We start from the raw sequence: 16,976 nt of genomic DNA, 5'->3' as shown, positions 1-16,976 counted from the left end.
ATTATCGGTAACCTCACTTGGAGCTATGTTTTCATTCGTCACATGATATGTGTTTTGCTTGGAGCGTCAATTTATTTAGTTAGTATTTTCTTGCTGTTATTTATAATAATGTTTTGCATCTTTTATTTCAATAAAAGTGGCAATGATAGCCTTTGCCATGCTTATTTTACAAGTCTGCATGTTGCTGTTTCACAATAGAAAGTTTGTCGTTGTTGCAAAAATTCCATAGAAAAGTCAGAATGTGATAAAATGTTAAATGTTTTAGCAAAATAAGATCTGGTAAATTTTCTACAGTGTGGAATTTTTTTCATAATTTTGGAGTTAGGGAAGTATGATGAATCTTGCATTCTTTTGCACACTGTACTATTTTGGTAGATTGCTGTTATGTTTGCATTATTTGCATATGTTTGCTTGTCTAATGATTATATTTGAGGAAAGGAGTATTAAATATGTAGAAGCATTTAGCACTACTAGAAACAGGGAATTTGCCATCAGCCAGCTCTTTGCCATATGCTAGCGGACGGCAAAGAAGGTCTTTACTGTCTTCTTACAAAAAACAGACGGCAAAAACTGACACACGGTAAAAAACCTGATTGCCATCAACCAATTCTTTTCCATCCGTCAGCAGACGGCAAAGAATCTTTGCCATCTGCTGGCAGACGACAAAGAGGTGAGTGGGTCCAGTGGATGCTAGCGCTGTAACAGCCCACCAGCCTCACCTCTTTGCCGTCTGCTGGCAGACGGCAAAGAGATGGGGCTGCCATCTGTTCTTTTTCCGCGGACGGCAAAGAAGAAGCGCATTGCCGCAGATCGATCCCACGGACCCTCGACCCACACAGCCCCGGGCCCCACCCACGCTGCACACACACCCATGCCCAACCCACGCACACACACCCATGTTGGATCCCATCTCTCTCATCCTCCTCGATCCCCTTTGTCCACCCCACGCCGCCACCAGATTCCGGCGATCCTCGCTGTTCCCCACCGCCCAGCTCTCCTCCCCGAGGTCACCTTTCCCCGCTCACCATCTCCATCGACCGATTTCTCTCCTCGCCTAGGAGAGCCACGCCCAGGCACTGGTGGTGGTGCACCGCGAGGAGGCCCCAGCGGCGTCGAGCTGCTGCTGCTGCGGGCACAGCGACGTGCTGGGGAGGAGCTACGTCGGGATGCTACTCCTGCGCCGAGCTACTTCTGCTGCGGGCACGAGAACGAGCCAGGGAGCAGCTGCTACTGCGGGCGCGGCGTCTCTCCTTTCCCCAAATCCCCATCTGACGCATCCCTCTCCAGCCTCAAGCCGCTGCCTTGAGCTCCCCTACAGGCCGGCGACACCACTCTGATTAGGAGTCACGCATGTGGCCGGCATAGCATTCTGGTCACCAACTGCCCTCCAGGTATTCTCTTCATTTGGTTAAATTTACTGGCGGAGGAGCCCAGTGGGCAAGGTGTGGTAGCCGCCACACCTTGATTTCCACCAATTTTTTTATATATAAGCATATACTTTTCTTGATGGAAATATTGCTTGTTAGTTTTAGACCACGCTAGATCGATTCACCCAAACAAAGCTAGATGAAGCACGTAAGTTAGATTGGAAGCACACAAGCAGGCAGCTTGATTGATGTGTTGTCCAGCACATGCCCATCTCACTACGTAGACAGCACATGCCCATCTCACTACGTAGACGTACGCGAACCAGCTCGCTTCCGCTGCACAACGATCGAATCGATTCTCTCCGCGGCTCGCTCCTGATGGAACTCGTGACTAAGCGATCCAAAAACAGAACGGATAAATTTTTGTTGATGCGTGCAACATGTATTTTTTTTCGTATGACATATATAATAGTACATGATTGACTTCCGCCAGCCCGCCCGCGGGCGATTTTTGCCCTGAGACGCGCCGCCGTCGCCCGTCGGCCCATCCCCGACCCCGCCGTCGGCAGCGCATCCCCGCTGACCTGCCGATTTGAGTCTACTATGCTGATGATGGCCTGCCTCCGCCGCTGGAGATTTGTGCCCAACAACACCGCCGCCCCCGCCCGTCCATCCATCCCTAACACCGTCTCGACCCGCGGCCTATCGAATTGGCTATTATGTTTTTGCATCAATTTTTTATTGAGGGGGCATCAATTTTGTCTAGTTGACAGTTTGCCACACCTTAATTTTTTTCCGTCCTCCGCCTCTGGTTAAATTAATGTGTCTTTCGTCAGCTTAGATGTAACAGCTCATTGTTTCTTTCTCTGAATATGTGTACATTCAGAAGCAACTATGAACAACAGTTTCGTTCTTTGAATTATGCGTATTTGTAGGATCAGATGCTTAAATATCAGATGATGATTCTACATAGATACACTGGCTTTTGTATGACCTGAATAGAAGCAAATGAATATCATCAATTCTGATGTTAAGGAAAGTAAAACAGAGACGCCAGTTATTAACATGGGCAGAAAGAGTAGTTGTTGGCATCTTCCTCTCCCTCCTCACTTGTTACGATTGAGTAGCTGTTGTCAAAGGCCAATTATATCTGTGATGCTATGTCGACTTAGATCTGGATGTTGGTAGTTACCTAGATGTAGGAGGAAACAAGAAAGACCATGCTACAACACTAAGTGGTGTAATTTCTAGTAGTTACCTAGCTTGAGCATGCAACTTGGATCCCTACCTATTAACTTTACAGTGTATATGCACTGAAATTTAACTGCATCTTATGTTCTTTTTTTTGTTGCTCTTGGCCATCCAATATGTTATCATTGTTTTTTCTATTTATTAACCCATAAGGTATCCTGGCCATTATTTGTCAGCAATTTTAGTTTAGAGCAACCTGTAGTTTATTTTCTATGGTTTCTACTGTTATACATTAATTGCAAGCCTTTTCTGCTTACAAACTTGTCAGAGTCTTGACTTTTCACTATTTAGATTACTGTGACATGAAAGAAAATGTTTTGCTGGATGGTTGGTTTATATCATCATCTTACAGCAGAACATTCGACTATTTGACCATGCATACTTGACCGTGCTTTTGCTAAGTCTATAGGTGTGAGCTGTTTTGCTCGTGGACAATCTCATGTGTTGGATCTGCATTGGGTGGCAGATAAGCGGAGTGGGAGCTTGCAGAAGCAGCTTTGACCCCTTCCCAATGAGTTGCAGGTCGTAGACGAGGTCCCGGCCGAGGTATCCCTCCTCTCATTCCTTCCCCTTTCTACCACCTAAGGAGTGATTATAGTGTATGTTGCACAGAAGTTTCCAAAGTTCATGCTTAGCTGATATCTTTTGTTAACTGAATAGTTTGCTGTCATGAATCACTAGGTCAGTATAGCAAGGCGGCTCTTAAAAAAGGTCCCTTCTTTGATTATAAATCCTAAACAGATCATAAATTATGAGAAAAGAACCTTCCATGATCCCCATCACAGAGTTTTATTTTTGTTCCCTTGCATTGATATGCAAAATATATGCATCGCTAACAATTTTGCGTTAAGTTAATTGTTTGTTGTGATGAATCATAAGGACGATATTCGAGTACGCTGGATATTGAAAAAGGTCTCCTTCCTTGATTATAGTAATTCCTAAACTGGTCATATAGTCTGGGCAACCTGCACAAATCTGAATTTATGTTTTGGAAAACCATGTTTCCTGTTTAAATTCTACTATTCATTGCTCTATGCTTTAATATTGGGTATTTGGACATGATCATGCTCCTATGGTTGTTCTATTTGATAAGACTTGAACATGCTTATTTTAGTTTAGATATCCATCTATGCTACCATTCTGTCCATTTGGATGTTATGCACTTACAATTATACATTATGTAAATCCATATTTCCGTTGCAATGTATAGCTTGATTCACACTTGTAGCAGGCATGCAAGATAAAAGAAAATAAATCTAGATTCTTACCCTTTCCCTTGACATATTCTCCTTGTTGAACAAACAAACAGTTTTCGATGAACTGACATCTCACCATTCTGCTGGTTGGATGCTTGTTGCCTATATTTAGAATAAGCGTAAGTGCTTGTATCTTGCTACTATGAAAGTGGTGATGTTTCTAATGAAGTGATGCAGGCTGCAGTGGCATGCAACATGTATTCATTGCAATATTTTCATATTTGTGGATATTGGTTAGTATTTTGTGGTTGATGGCTGTAGCTGGCTTTTCCTCCTAAAATTTACATGTGGTGGGAAAAGAGTACACGTGCCATAAAATTCACTTTTTCTCCTAACAACTTATACTTAACACTTTGATCTTTGTAGAAAAAACCTTGCTGGGTCCGAAGTTGTCCAGATGCATGGTGAATGATGGCTGAGATATGGTGCGAAATGGAATAGAAAGAAAATTCTTGTGCTTGCAGGGAGCGGAACTGAATGTGATCGGGGGGTCACAGTCAAGAGAGTGCTTCCTTGGCGTGCTACCAAAGGGAAATGGTGAGTTGTCACTTGAAACTATCATCTTTGTTCTCAATTTATTTATTTTAGCAAAGGCAAAATATTCTAGGTTCTGCTCTTCATTTAGAATATTCACAAGTAAATGATTTCCTTTCTTGTATATCTGACATTTCAGGCACTATCATGGAAGTAAAAGAGATGGCCATTTAATTAGGCTAGGCTCACAAGTAGCTGGATTTTTTTTGTGTGAAGATGCATCAGTGAATTTTTTAGCAGTTTATAATGGTACTAGCCCCCTGTGCTTATGGGTGCAGTTCCCTAATTGCAGAAAAATACCAGGTGCAAGTGTGGTGCTGGTTCTCTCCTTTGGCTCTTTGGTATTGGTTCTCTCCTTTGTCTCCTTGTAATATGTGTTGGATATGTGTTCATGGATATGTGTTGGATATATATGTGTTCATGACTATTGGTAACATGTGTTGGATATGTGTTCATGGCTATTGGTAACATGTGTTGGATATGTGTTCATGGATATATATATCTGTGCTTGATTTTCTGTGAAAATGAATTGATATAAGAAGAAACATAATTAATGCCTATTTGGTCTCTTTGCCATCTGCCAACAGATGGTAAAGAGCCTGCAGCCTTTGTCGTCTACCAACCGATGGCAAAGAGCCATGCCCTTTGTCGTCTGCCAGCAGATGGCAAAGAGCCATGCCCTTTGCCGTCTGCCATTGACGGCAAAGGCCTCTTTGTCGTCCGCTGCAAAAAACAGACGGCAAAGAAGGCCTTTGCCGACCCTGTCTTTGCCGGAGCTATTTGCCGTCCGCGGCAAATGGCAAAGGCCTTTGCCGTCCGCCATCCCAGCCTTTGCCGTCCGCTATGGCTGATGGCAAAGTACCAGATTCCTGTAGTGTAGTATGCAATGTTGAATAATAATTTTTGTGGTTTTCTACAGTAGAGAATGATAAGGTTTTTGCATTGGTTTATACTAACTTATCTCATGAGTTCTTGTTGAGTTTGATGTGGATGAAGTTTTTGAGATTTAGGGAAACCGTGATATGACAGGAATTAAGGAGAAACAAAATCTCAATCTTGGGGATGCCCAAGGCATCCCAAGTTAATATTTCAAGAAGTCTCAAGCATCTAAGCTTGGGGATGCCCCGGTAGGCATCCCACCTTTCTTCTTCAACAACTATCGGTTAGTATCGGTTGAGCCTAAGTTTTTGCTTCTTCACATGAGTTGTGCTATTCTTAGAATGTCATTTTATTTTCATTTTGCTTGCTGTTTTAATAAAATACTTAGCCCCGAAAGTTTTTAAATAAAATGGAGTCCTCAAATAGGAGGCTAGTTAAGCGGCATTCACATCCCGTCAAAGAAGCTCTTTTCTATGGAATTGCTCTAGTGCTTCACTTATATCCTATGAGTAAATTGTTGAATGAATTGAATATCATGAAGTTGAAATTACATGTTCATATCATTCCTAGTAGTGGCTTCACATTGGGTTTAGAAAGTGAAAGCTTTTGGAGCTTGACAATCACAATATTGGTCATACAAGCAATTCACGAATAATTAGTATAAGGAAGAGAACTTTCACATGCAAATACACTATCTTGGAAATCTTTTGTGATTGTGAGCCCCCATCAAAATATTATATGCCAAAATTGTTGACGTTGGACAAGGAAGACAACGTAATGATTTATGTTTGTTCATATTCACATACAAGTTATACTGTCATAGATCCTTCAACATGTGGTGTTTGCCCCCATCTTTGCTAGCCAAAATTTTTGCACCAAGTAGAGATACTACTTGTGCATCCAAAACCCCTTGAACCCAAATCTTATTTTTGAGAGTCCACCATACCAACATATGTATTGAGCAAGATCCTTCAATGAAGTTGTCATCGGTGCATTAATGCAATAAAAATTGCTTCTAAAAGTGTTAGATCATTTAGTGTAAGAGAAAATTGAGTGTTGTATGAACTTGTGATGTCAAAGAATAAAAGCATCAGACTGCATAATAAAGGTTGCTATCATAAGGGGCAATATAATGTGACTTTCTTTTGCACTAAGGGGTTAAGCACACAAACAAATAAGTGCATGGCAACTTCTACTTCCCTCTACGAAGGGCCTATCTTTTACTTTATGTATTTACTTTTATGCATGAGTCAAAGTTTTTCTCTCTGTTCCTTTTTATTTTTCTCTTTTGGCAAGCATCATGTGGTGAGGAAAGATCTAGGCACATATATCCAACTGAATATGGGTAGCATGAGTTATTATTGTTGACATCGCCAAAAGGTGAATACATTGGGAGGCGAAATTATAAGCCCATATCTTTCTATGTGTCCGGTTGAAACGTTTTGCTCATGTGGTGAGTTTTAGCAATCATACAGAACTATATGATGGTTGGGTTTATGGAGCTCTTACTTACACTCTATTGAATAAGTTCAATTGCAATCGCTAGGTGACTGAGAACATAGGTTGTTGAGTTTCAAGAGAATTCATTTTTTGAACCGTAACATGTGAATTGGTTGCTACTATAATATGAGAAGTTTTATAAGAAAGAATTGATGTTATGATATTAGGAAAAGTGATTGAAATTATCATTGATCAAACTTATGCACTTTCCTAGCATTCACACTTCATAAATTATTTCTTTTATCATTTACCTACTCAAGGATGAGTAGGAATTAAGCTTGGGGATGCTGATACGTCTCGAACGTATCTATAATTTATGAAGTATTCATGCCATTATATTATCATTCTTGGATGTTTTTAAAATCATTTTATAATAACTTTATATCATTTTTTGGGACTAACCTGTTGATCCAGTGCCCAGTGCCAGTTGCTGTTTTTTGCTTGTTTTTTACATCGCAGGAAATCAATATCAAACGGAGTCCAAATGCAATGAAACTCCTGGAGGTTTTTTTGGACCAGAAGAAAGCCAGTGGGCCAAGGAAGCATCTGGGGGGGCTGCTCGAGGGGAGCAGCACCCACCAGGCCGCCAAGAGGCCCAGGCGCACCCTGGTGGGTCCTGCCCACATCGGGGGCTCCCTGAACCGCCTCTTCGCCCTATAAATTCCCAAATATTCCAAAACCCTTGGGATAGCCTTAGATCAGAAGTTCCACCACTTCAAGGCCTCTGTATCCACGAGATCCAATCTATACCCCGTTCCGGCACCCTTCCAGAGGGGGGAATCATCACCAGTGGCCTTCTTCATCATCCCGATGGCCGCCATGATGAGGAGGGAGTAGTCAACCCTCGGGGCGGAGGGTTTGTACCAATAGCTATGTGTTTAATCTCTCTCTCTCTCGTGTTCTTGAGATGTCACGATCTTGATGTATCGCGGGCTTTATTAATATAGTCGGATCATATGGTGTTTTCCCCTCTCTATCTTGTTGTGATGAATTGAGTTTTTCCCTTTGAGACTTCGTTGTTATCGGATTGAATACTTTTATGGATTTGAGAACACTTGATATATGTCTTGCAATTGAATACTCATGTTGACAATGGGGTATCGTATTGATTCACTTGATATATGTTTTGGCACTCACCTCGCGGATTCCCGAGGTGACATTGGGGTAATCTATGCATAGGGGTTGATGCACGTTCTTGTCTTTATTTCTCCGGTGGAAATCTTGGGGCACCCTTTGAAGTTATTTGTGTTGGATTGAATATTATAAATCTGAATTTGCTTTGGTGTTATTTTAGTACGAACTCTAGGATAGATCGAATAGAAAGAATAGCTTTGTGTTATTTTAGTACGAACTCTTAAATAGATCGAACGGAAAGAATAGCTTTGAGGTGGTTTCGTACCCTACAAACAATTCCATCTTATGTTCTCTGCTAGATAGGAACTTTGGAGTGATTCTTCATCGCACTTTGGGGGATGGTTGTATGATCCAATTATATTATCACTGTTGAGAGATTGCACTAGCGAAAGTACGGAGCCTAGGCCTCATTTTCAAGCATTGCAATACCGTTTGTGCTCTGTTTTATCAATTGCTACCTTTCTTTTTTATTTATTCAGATTATAAAAACAATTTCTATCTTTTTTTCTCCGCTAGTAGGGACTCGGGAGTGATTCCTTATTGCACTTGAGGGATAATCATATGATCCAACTATGTTAGCTTGGTTGAGAGATTGCACTAGTGAAAGTATGCACCATAGGCCTCATTTTTCATTAGTGCAATACCGTCTGTGCTCAGTTTTATCATTTACTACCTTGCTGTTTTTTATGGTTCGCACTATAAAAACTCATATCTACTATCCATACTACACTTTTATCACCATCTCTTCGCCGAACTAGTGCACCTATACAATTTGCTATTGTATTGGGTGTATTGGGGACACAAGAGATTTCTTCTATTTGATTGCAGGGTTGCTTGAGAGGAACTATCTTCATCCTACGCCTCCCACGGATTGATAAACCTTAGGTCATCCACTTGAGGGAAAATTGCTACTGTCCTACAAAAATCTGCTATTGAAAGCCCAACACGTGTCTACAAGAATAAAGTTGCGTAGTAAACATCATAAGACCAGAGGTTAAAGAAGCACAAAGGCTGTTGGATGGACATCGTACAGTCACTAGAGCTAGAATCGTTCATATTCACTAAGTTGACAAAGTCCTCCGTTCGGGTCAACTTACTAGGCCCACAAATCAGCCTCCCACTATGGTGGCTCCCTGCTAGCAGGGGGAGTATTCATTTTTTGTGCGTAATAAGGAGGCACTTCCTTGTGTGCGAAGATAAAGCTTGTGGGTCCGAGCTGTCAATGAGGGGAACATTTTTTCGCAAAATACAGTGGCCCTTCCGATGAGATCCAGCTGTCAGGTAGATGAATTATTATTTTGCGCATAATAAGGAGGCATTTCCTTGCATGCGTTCATGGACCCAGCTGTCAGCCTCTCCACGTACAGTCCCCTTCCGATGGTTGTCGCTCGTTGACCACGCCGCTCCATGCGGCCCATTTTTTAAAAACTACAACCCATTTTCACTTTCTCGAAATACACAAATTTGATGGGCTGGCTGAACAAATAATGTAGCGTCCATGCAGCCCATTTATTTTTCCTAAAATATTACATGACATTTGCACTTTGTCGAAATACATGATTTTGATGGGCTGGTTCTAATTATAATGTTGGGTTGGGCGCAGCAATGTTATCAAAAATAAACAGGGACTAGGCATTTTGTTATAAATATATTTAAATAATAAGTGATTTATTATTACATTGGTCCTTAAATCTTACCAATATTTTATACACAATCACCAGGATTTTCGTTGCCTTAATGTAAAAAAATCTAGGATTTTATTGTTAAGAAATAATTTTTATAAGTTAATAAGATGTGGGATATTGTTTTCTTATATATGTAAGTATCTGTTAAATATATGATGACAATAACAATAATATATAATAACATATAAAATAATTTAAATATATATAATATAGTTAGAAGGGAAACATAAGTTTGACCTGGTGTTCCTATTCTTATATAGAAAAATAGAAAAGACCTATGTGTTTTCTTCAAAAAATACATAAGTTGGGCTGCCGATGTTTCAGGAAAAATAAAACCTCGGATGGGAGGTTCATAGGCCGGTCGATACATGACGACCCTCTAGGAAATACAAACCGGCATGTCGTGGGTTGCGCATGTTAAAAAAGAAAGCCTAGACGGGGCAGCCCACAACCCAGCTGAGACTTGCTGGCCCACTGATAATAAATGATACCTGCCAGCTCCCTGGCTTCATTGTAAATTTATCCCCTTTAGTAACTACGTTGAAGAACCTAAAAAAATGTAACTATATTGACAAACTCGTGGGCCCCAATGTCAATATAGCATTAGGAGGAAGTATTTTTTTCAATGAGGCACTTGCTTGTGTACGGACATAGACCTGGTGGGTCCCGACTGTCCGCCTCTCCATGTACAGTCCTCTTCAGATTCCTCTCATTTGTTCAGCATGTTCACAACGGCAGACAACAGCGCCGCGGCGAGTGCACAAAGGCGCAGGACGAGAACAAACAACATGTAGCAGTTCCTTATTTATACCAAAACTACTAAACTAGCCCAGAGGCCAAGTGACACTACCCGACCACTGTTCCACCCGGGTTCGATTCCACCTGATGCAGGGAAATATCTCCAACCTTTTTTGCCTCTGCCATTATTGACATGTGGGTCCCCATTGTCATCTACACACACCACGTCCAACACTTGCCAAAACTTCGTCCCTAGTTTTCTCTGTTTTTCACACACTCGACATTGTGTGGGCATTTTGAAAATAGCATATCTTTTTTATTGTGCATCATATGAAGATGTGCTATGCATGAATCTTGATCAGCATAATATTAACTAGCTGGTAGTTCCATTTTTGACCATGAATAAAATTTCCAAAATGATGTTATCCCTGTTTGAAAAGGGCGTGTTAATATAAATGTTGTGCCTCTGAAACTTGTAGTTTTTTATCTGAAATTGACACTTGCAGTTTCTTATCTGAAACTGAAACTTGTAGTTTCTTCTCTGAGAATCACATTGTCTACACTTTTATACTCCTATGAAACTACATTTTTTGAAGTGCTAAAAATAGATCTCTAGAATTCATAAAATACTTCATATGCTCAATACTGCAAATCTGAAATTCAAAATACATTCGTATATGAAAGTACTCTCAAAATACACAACACAAAACACAATTCACAACCTGCAAATACTGACAACCCTAAGCTCCTCCTGACAATTTACAACCTTCACGACTATTGGGCTGGGGGTCAGTCCCCTCCTATTCCACGGTGGCAGATAGCCGCTGTTGGAAATATGCCCTAGAGGCAATAATAAAAGTATTATTATTATATTTCCTTGTTCATGATAATTGTCTTTTATTCATGCTATAATTGTATTATCCGGAAATCGTAATACACGTGTGAATACATAGACCACAACATGTCCCTAGTGAGCCTCTAGTTGACTAGCTCGTTGATCAACAGATAGTCATGGTTTCCTGACTATGGACATTGGATGTCGTTGATAACGGGATCACATCATTAGGAGAATGATGTGATGGACAAGACCCAATCCTAAGCATAGCACAAGATCGTGTAGTTCGTTTTGCTAGAGCTTTTCCAATGTCAAGTATCTCTTCCTTAGACCATGAGATCGTGTAACTCCCGGATACCGTAGGAGTGCTTTGGGTGTACCAAACGTCACAACGTAACTGGGTGACTATAAAGGTATACTACGGGTATCTCCGAAAGTGTCTGTTGGGTTGACACAGATCGAGACTGGGATTTGTCACTCCATATGACGGAGAGGTATCACTGGGCCCACTCGATAATGCATCATCATAATGAGCTCAAAGTGACCAAGTGTCTGGTCACGGGATCATGCATTACGGTACGAGTAAAGTGACTTGCCGGTAACGAGATTGCACGAGGTATTGGGATACCGACGATCGAATCTCGGGCAAGTAACATACCGATTGACAAAGGGAATTGTATACGGGGTTGCTTGAATCCTCGACATCGTGGTTCATCCGATGAGATCATCGAGGAGCATGTGGGAGCCAACATGGGTATCCAGATCCCGCTGTTGGTTATTGACCGGAGAGCCGTCTCGGTCATGTCTACGTGTCTTCCGAACCCGTAGGGTCTACACACTTAAGGTTCGGTGACGCTAGGGTTGTAGAGATATGAGTATGCAGCAAACCGGAAGTTGTTGGGAGTCCCGGATGAGATCCCGGACGTCACGAGGAGTTCCGGAATGGTCCGTAGGTAAAGAATTATATATGGGAAGTCGAGTTTCGGCCATCGGGAAAGTTTAGGGGGTTACCGGTATTGTACCGGGACCACCGGAAGGGTCCCGGGGGTCCACCGGGTGGGGCCACCTATCTCGGAGGGCCCCATGGGCTGAAGTGGGAGGGGAACCAGCCCCTGGTGGGCTGGTGCACCCCTCTGGGCCCCCCTCCGCGCCTAGGGTTGGGAACCCTAGGGGAGGGGGCGCCTCCACTTGCCTTGGGGGGCAAGTTTTCCCCCTTGGCCGCCGCCCCCCCTAGGAGATCCCATCTCCTAGGGCCGGCGCCCCCCTAGGGTCCCTATATAAAGAGGGGGGTGGGAGGGAAGCCGCACCTAACACCTGGCGCCTCCCTTCCCCCCTTGCTACACCCCTCCCTCCCGTAGTCGCTTGGTGAAGCCCTGCTGGAGCCCTGCTGCATCCACCACCACGCCATCGTGCTGCTGGATCTTCATCAACCTCTCCTTCCCCCTTGCTGGATCAAGAAGGAGGAGACGTCACGCTGACCGTACGTGTGTTGAACGCGGAGGTGCCGTCCGTTTGGCGCTAGGATCTCCGGTGATTTGGATCACGACGAGAACGACTCCCTCAACCCTGTTCTCTTGAACGCTTCCGCACGCGATCTACAAGGGTATGTAGATGCACTCCTCTCTCTTGGTGCTAGATGAACTCATAGATTGATCTTGGTGAACGTAGGAATTTTTTTATTTTATGCAACGTTCTCCAACAGCCGCCCCGTGAGACAATGTGAACGGCGAGGGAGAGGATGGCGGGGAACCGTCGTCGCGCCAACTGCTTTTCTCCTCTTGCAGTTGGGTTCGGTCGACGAAGACTCCATCGGCTCGCTCTGGCACAGCACCCTCAAAACGTCACCATGTAGATGCTCGATCCTCCAATCTCTGGTGGATGCTCCATCTGGGATCGATACTCCCACCACCGCTCCCTCACGATCAGATTCGGCGAATCTATTTGCTCCATGGCCTAGGGGAGCAGTTCTATGTACTCCCCCGCGACTCCCTTCGGGAGTATCACCGCCTTTTCGCTCTGTTGCAAATATTTTGTCTTGGATGTCGCCGTCGCCGCTAGTTGGTCCTTGTTGTCAAACCAAGACTATATCATCAACATCCTAGCTAGCTTCATAGGGTCCCCATTTGTGATCCTCATGTATCGGTTGTACTCCATCGATCTACTTCTCCACGGCACCTTCACTCGCCGGCGGTGGTTTTTTAATGGAAGAGGAGAGGAGCGGCGCTGGTTTGGATTAGAACGGGAGAGGAGCGGTGCTGGTTTTGGATTGGAACAGGAGAGGAGAGGCGATGGTTTTGAAAGGGAAGAGGAGAGGAGCGGCGCTGGATTTAGATTTGGAATAGGAGAGGAGCAGCGGTGGTTTAAGAGGAGAGGAGCGGCACTGGTCTTGGAAGTATTTTTTGTTTTGCGTATTTTGTGTCAAAGTTTGACCACGTACTATATTTGACAAGCAAAATGTGAATGCATGTCACCAAAAAATGTATCATTTGGTTTGTATCTGAATGTACTTTCAAATTGTATTCTATTCGCAACGTATAACATATATTTTATTTGTGAAAATGATGGTCAATTATGACACAGAATAAAAGGGAGACTAGTTAATGTGGGTCGCTTTCTTAATAATTGAAGGGTAAACTGATTTTGATTTTGATCCAGTCACATCGCGTCGGCCCTCTCGTCCAATCCTAAATCGTTGTCGCACGCTCCTCTCCCTCTTCTCCATTGCAAAACCACCTCCTCTCCTCTCCATCATCTCCATTCCAAAACCGCTATCTTGCCTCCCTCCTCTCCATTGCAAAACCATCCCCTCTCTTCTCCATCTTCTCCATTGCAAAACCACCGTCTCGCCTCTCCCTCTTCTCTATTTCAAGACCACTGTCTCTCCTCCCATCTTCCAAAGCTAGCACCGGACCTCTCAGAAGGACATCTATGGAGAGGATGCAACATCGAATCAGGCAGATTGCCAGCGGTGACCAGGCAAAGTTAGTCAGGTTGAAGGAGATCCTTACTTGGTTTGACAATGAGTGGGAGATTTCGAATACGGTGAGGGCCATGTGGTAATGTATGTGAGAGAGCGAGACGGCGGTGATGAGGGCGACGATGTACTCCTCGGCGGCAGTCACGCCAAAGTCCTTCGAGTTCATCGAGTATCTACTCTGGGCGATGGAGCAGACAGATTCGCCCGAGGCAAAAGTCAGGCGGAGGTGGTGGGTGTACAGGTCGAATGTCGAGCATCCATAGGATAACGAATCGATCGAGTACGGTGTGCCATTCGTGAGGGTGCAGAGCCAGCCAGAGCTACAGGAGTATTCATTCTCCCACCGCAAGTGAAGGCCGGATGGCGCGATGTCGCTTCCCCGCCGTTCCCTAGGTTCCCTCGATGCTCGCCTCGTTTCAATAGCGGCGGTAGGTGCTACATCTTGAGCTTGCGTTGGTTTTCCTTGAAGAGGAAAGGGTGATGCAGCAATAGTAGCGTAAGTATTTCCCTCAGTTTTTGAGAACCAAGATATCAATCCAGTAGGAGGCTCCTCAGAAGTCCCAGGCACCTACACAAACAAACAAGAACTCGCGACCAATGCTATAAAGGGGTTGTCAATCGCTTCATGGCCACTTGCAAAAGTGAGATCTGATAGAGATGATATGATCAGATAAATATATTTTTGGTATTTTATGATATAGATTGGAAAAGTAACCTAGTAGGCCAAACCAAACTGATAATTCGAAGAGACTTGCAAAGATAACTTAATCACACAAAAAAGAATTCAGAGGAGATTCAAATATTTCTCATATATAAACTTGATCATAAACCCACAATTCGTTGGATCTCGACAAACACACCACAAAAAGAGTTACATCGAATAGATCTCCAAAAAGATCGAGGAGAACTTTGTATTGAGATTCAAAGAGAGAGAAGAATCCATCTACCTAATAACTATGGACCCGAAGGTCTGTGGGAAACTATTCACAATTCATCGGAGAGGCCTTGGAGATGATGTAGAGGCCCTCCGTGGTCGATTCCCCCTCCGACAGAGAGCTGGCGAAGGCTCCAAGACGGGATCTCGCGGGTACAGAAGGTTATGGCGGTGGAAATAGTTTTTCGTGGTCGCTTCTAATGTTTTCGGGATATATGGGTATATGTAGGAGGAAGAAGTAGGTCGGTGGACGCTCGAGGGGCCCATGACGGTGGGGGCGTGCCCACCTATAGGGGGCGCGCCGGGCACCCTCATGGCGGCCTTGCTTGTTTCTTGACTTCCACTCCAAGTCCTCTGGATCACGTTTGTTCCAAAAATATCGCTCCCGAAGGTTTCATTCCATTTGGACTTCGTTTGATATTCCTTTTCTTCGAAACACTGAAATAGGCAAAAAACAGCAATTCGGGCTGGGCCTCCGGTTAGTAGGTTAGTCCCAAAAATGATATAAAAGTGTAAAGTAAAGCCCATAAACATCCAAAACGGGTAATATAATAGCATGGAACAATCAAAAGTTATAGATACATTGGAGACGTATCAAGCATCCCCAAGCTTAATTCCTGCTCGTCCCCGAGTAGGTAAATGATAAAAACAGAATTTTTGATGTGGAATGCTACCTAGCATAATTCTCAATGTAATTTTCTTTATTGTGGCATGAATGTTAAGATCCAAATGATTCAAAATAAAAGTTCATATTGACATAAGAAATAGTAATACTTCAAGCATATTAATCAAAGCAATCATGTCTTCTCAAAATAACAAGGCTAAAGAAAGTTCATCCCTACAAAATCATATAGTTAGGTCATGCTTCATTTTCATCACACAAAAATGCTCCCATCTTGCACACCCCGGATGTAACTTTCCATAATTGAAACTCCAAGTCTTGCCATTTACGGCTATGTGATATATTATTTCCTCTGTGGTTGGGTTTGTCTTTCGTTTTGCATTTTGTTCATGTCATGCATCTTATCTCATAGCATCATGCGCATTGCATCAGCACTTGTTGCCGTCATTGTTTTTAAAACTTGCATTCGCTCGTAGTTGTTGCGTCCCCCTTTTGCTTTTGTTGACCGTTTCGAGACCAACCTTGTTCTTTGTTTTTCCCTCTTGCCTAAACCGGAGTCTCTCTGTAAAGTGCACAGACCCCCTCGCGCGTGTCTGAAACCTCTCCAGAACCCGACCCGCATGGTCATAACTAACGGGTCCGGATCATCCCCAGACATTCCTAAGACATCTCTGTTTTATTATTTGAACTTCCTACCTATTTATTTCTCGACCGCCCGATTTAATCGGAGGGTCCAAACTTAGCCCTCAGTTTCTATATATATAGACCTATTTGCCTAACCCTAAAACCTAGACTTCTTGTTCCATCGCGCCGCCACCCGCTCAATGCCCATCGGGATCACCCACAGGCAACCACCATCCTCTCGTGCCTCCCTCATTTTCCTCGGCGCTGCCGCCACAACGATACTCTTCCTTGGGATCCATCCCTGTCCAACCATCACCTGGGCTCTGCTCGATCCACCCATCCAGTCTCGAGCCTCCTCTGCTTCACGCCTCCCGAGCAACAACCAGGAGCCCGAGCTCCATCTGCCTCGCCCGCGACCTGCGCCACCCCTGAGCACCTCGTCCGTGGCACTGCCTCCAGGAACCACCCGAGGAAAGAGCCTTGTGCTCGTGTGCGAGCACGCACATGAGCTTCTGCGCCCGCGCTTCGACCCCACCGCCTCTCCTTCAACCGGACATCGCCGCCGGCAACTAGCACTCCTAGGCCGGCCTCGCCTCCGTTCTCCTCCTGTCCCCTTCCTCCCTTGGTTCCTCTTCTCTTT

The 16,976-nt window shown here is 43.8% G+C and overlaps 1 long non-coding RNA gene across 2 annotated transcripts; it reads left to right on the top strand.

Annotated features, from left to right (window-relative positions):
• Positions 1 to 811: 811 nt before the first annotated feature.
• On the top strand, positions 812 to 4,863 carry LOC123111874 (uncharacterized). 2 transcript variants are annotated; one of them, XR_006454847.1, is made up of 4 exons: positions 812 to 1,391; positions 3,085 to 3,164; positions 4,241 to 4,411; positions 4,548 to 4,863. It is a non-coding gene; the product is annotated as an uncharacterized lncRNA (long non-coding RNA). The 2 variants fall into 2 exon arrangements; XR_006454846.1 differs by having other exon boundaries at positions 3,028 to 3,164.
• The last annotated feature ends 12,113 nt before the right edge of the window (positions 4,864 to 16,976 follow it).

The sequence above is a fragment of the Triticum aestivum genome, chromosome 5B (genome assembly GCF_018294505.1).
Source record: "Triticum aestivum cultivar Chinese Spring chromosome 5B, IWGSC CS RefSeq v2.1, whole genome shotgun sequence".
Lineage (NCBI taxonomy): Eukaryota > Viridiplantae > Streptophyta > Magnoliopsida > Poales > Poaceae > Triticum > Triticum aestivum.
This window is presented reverse-complemented; position numbering and strand designations above follow the sequence as displayed.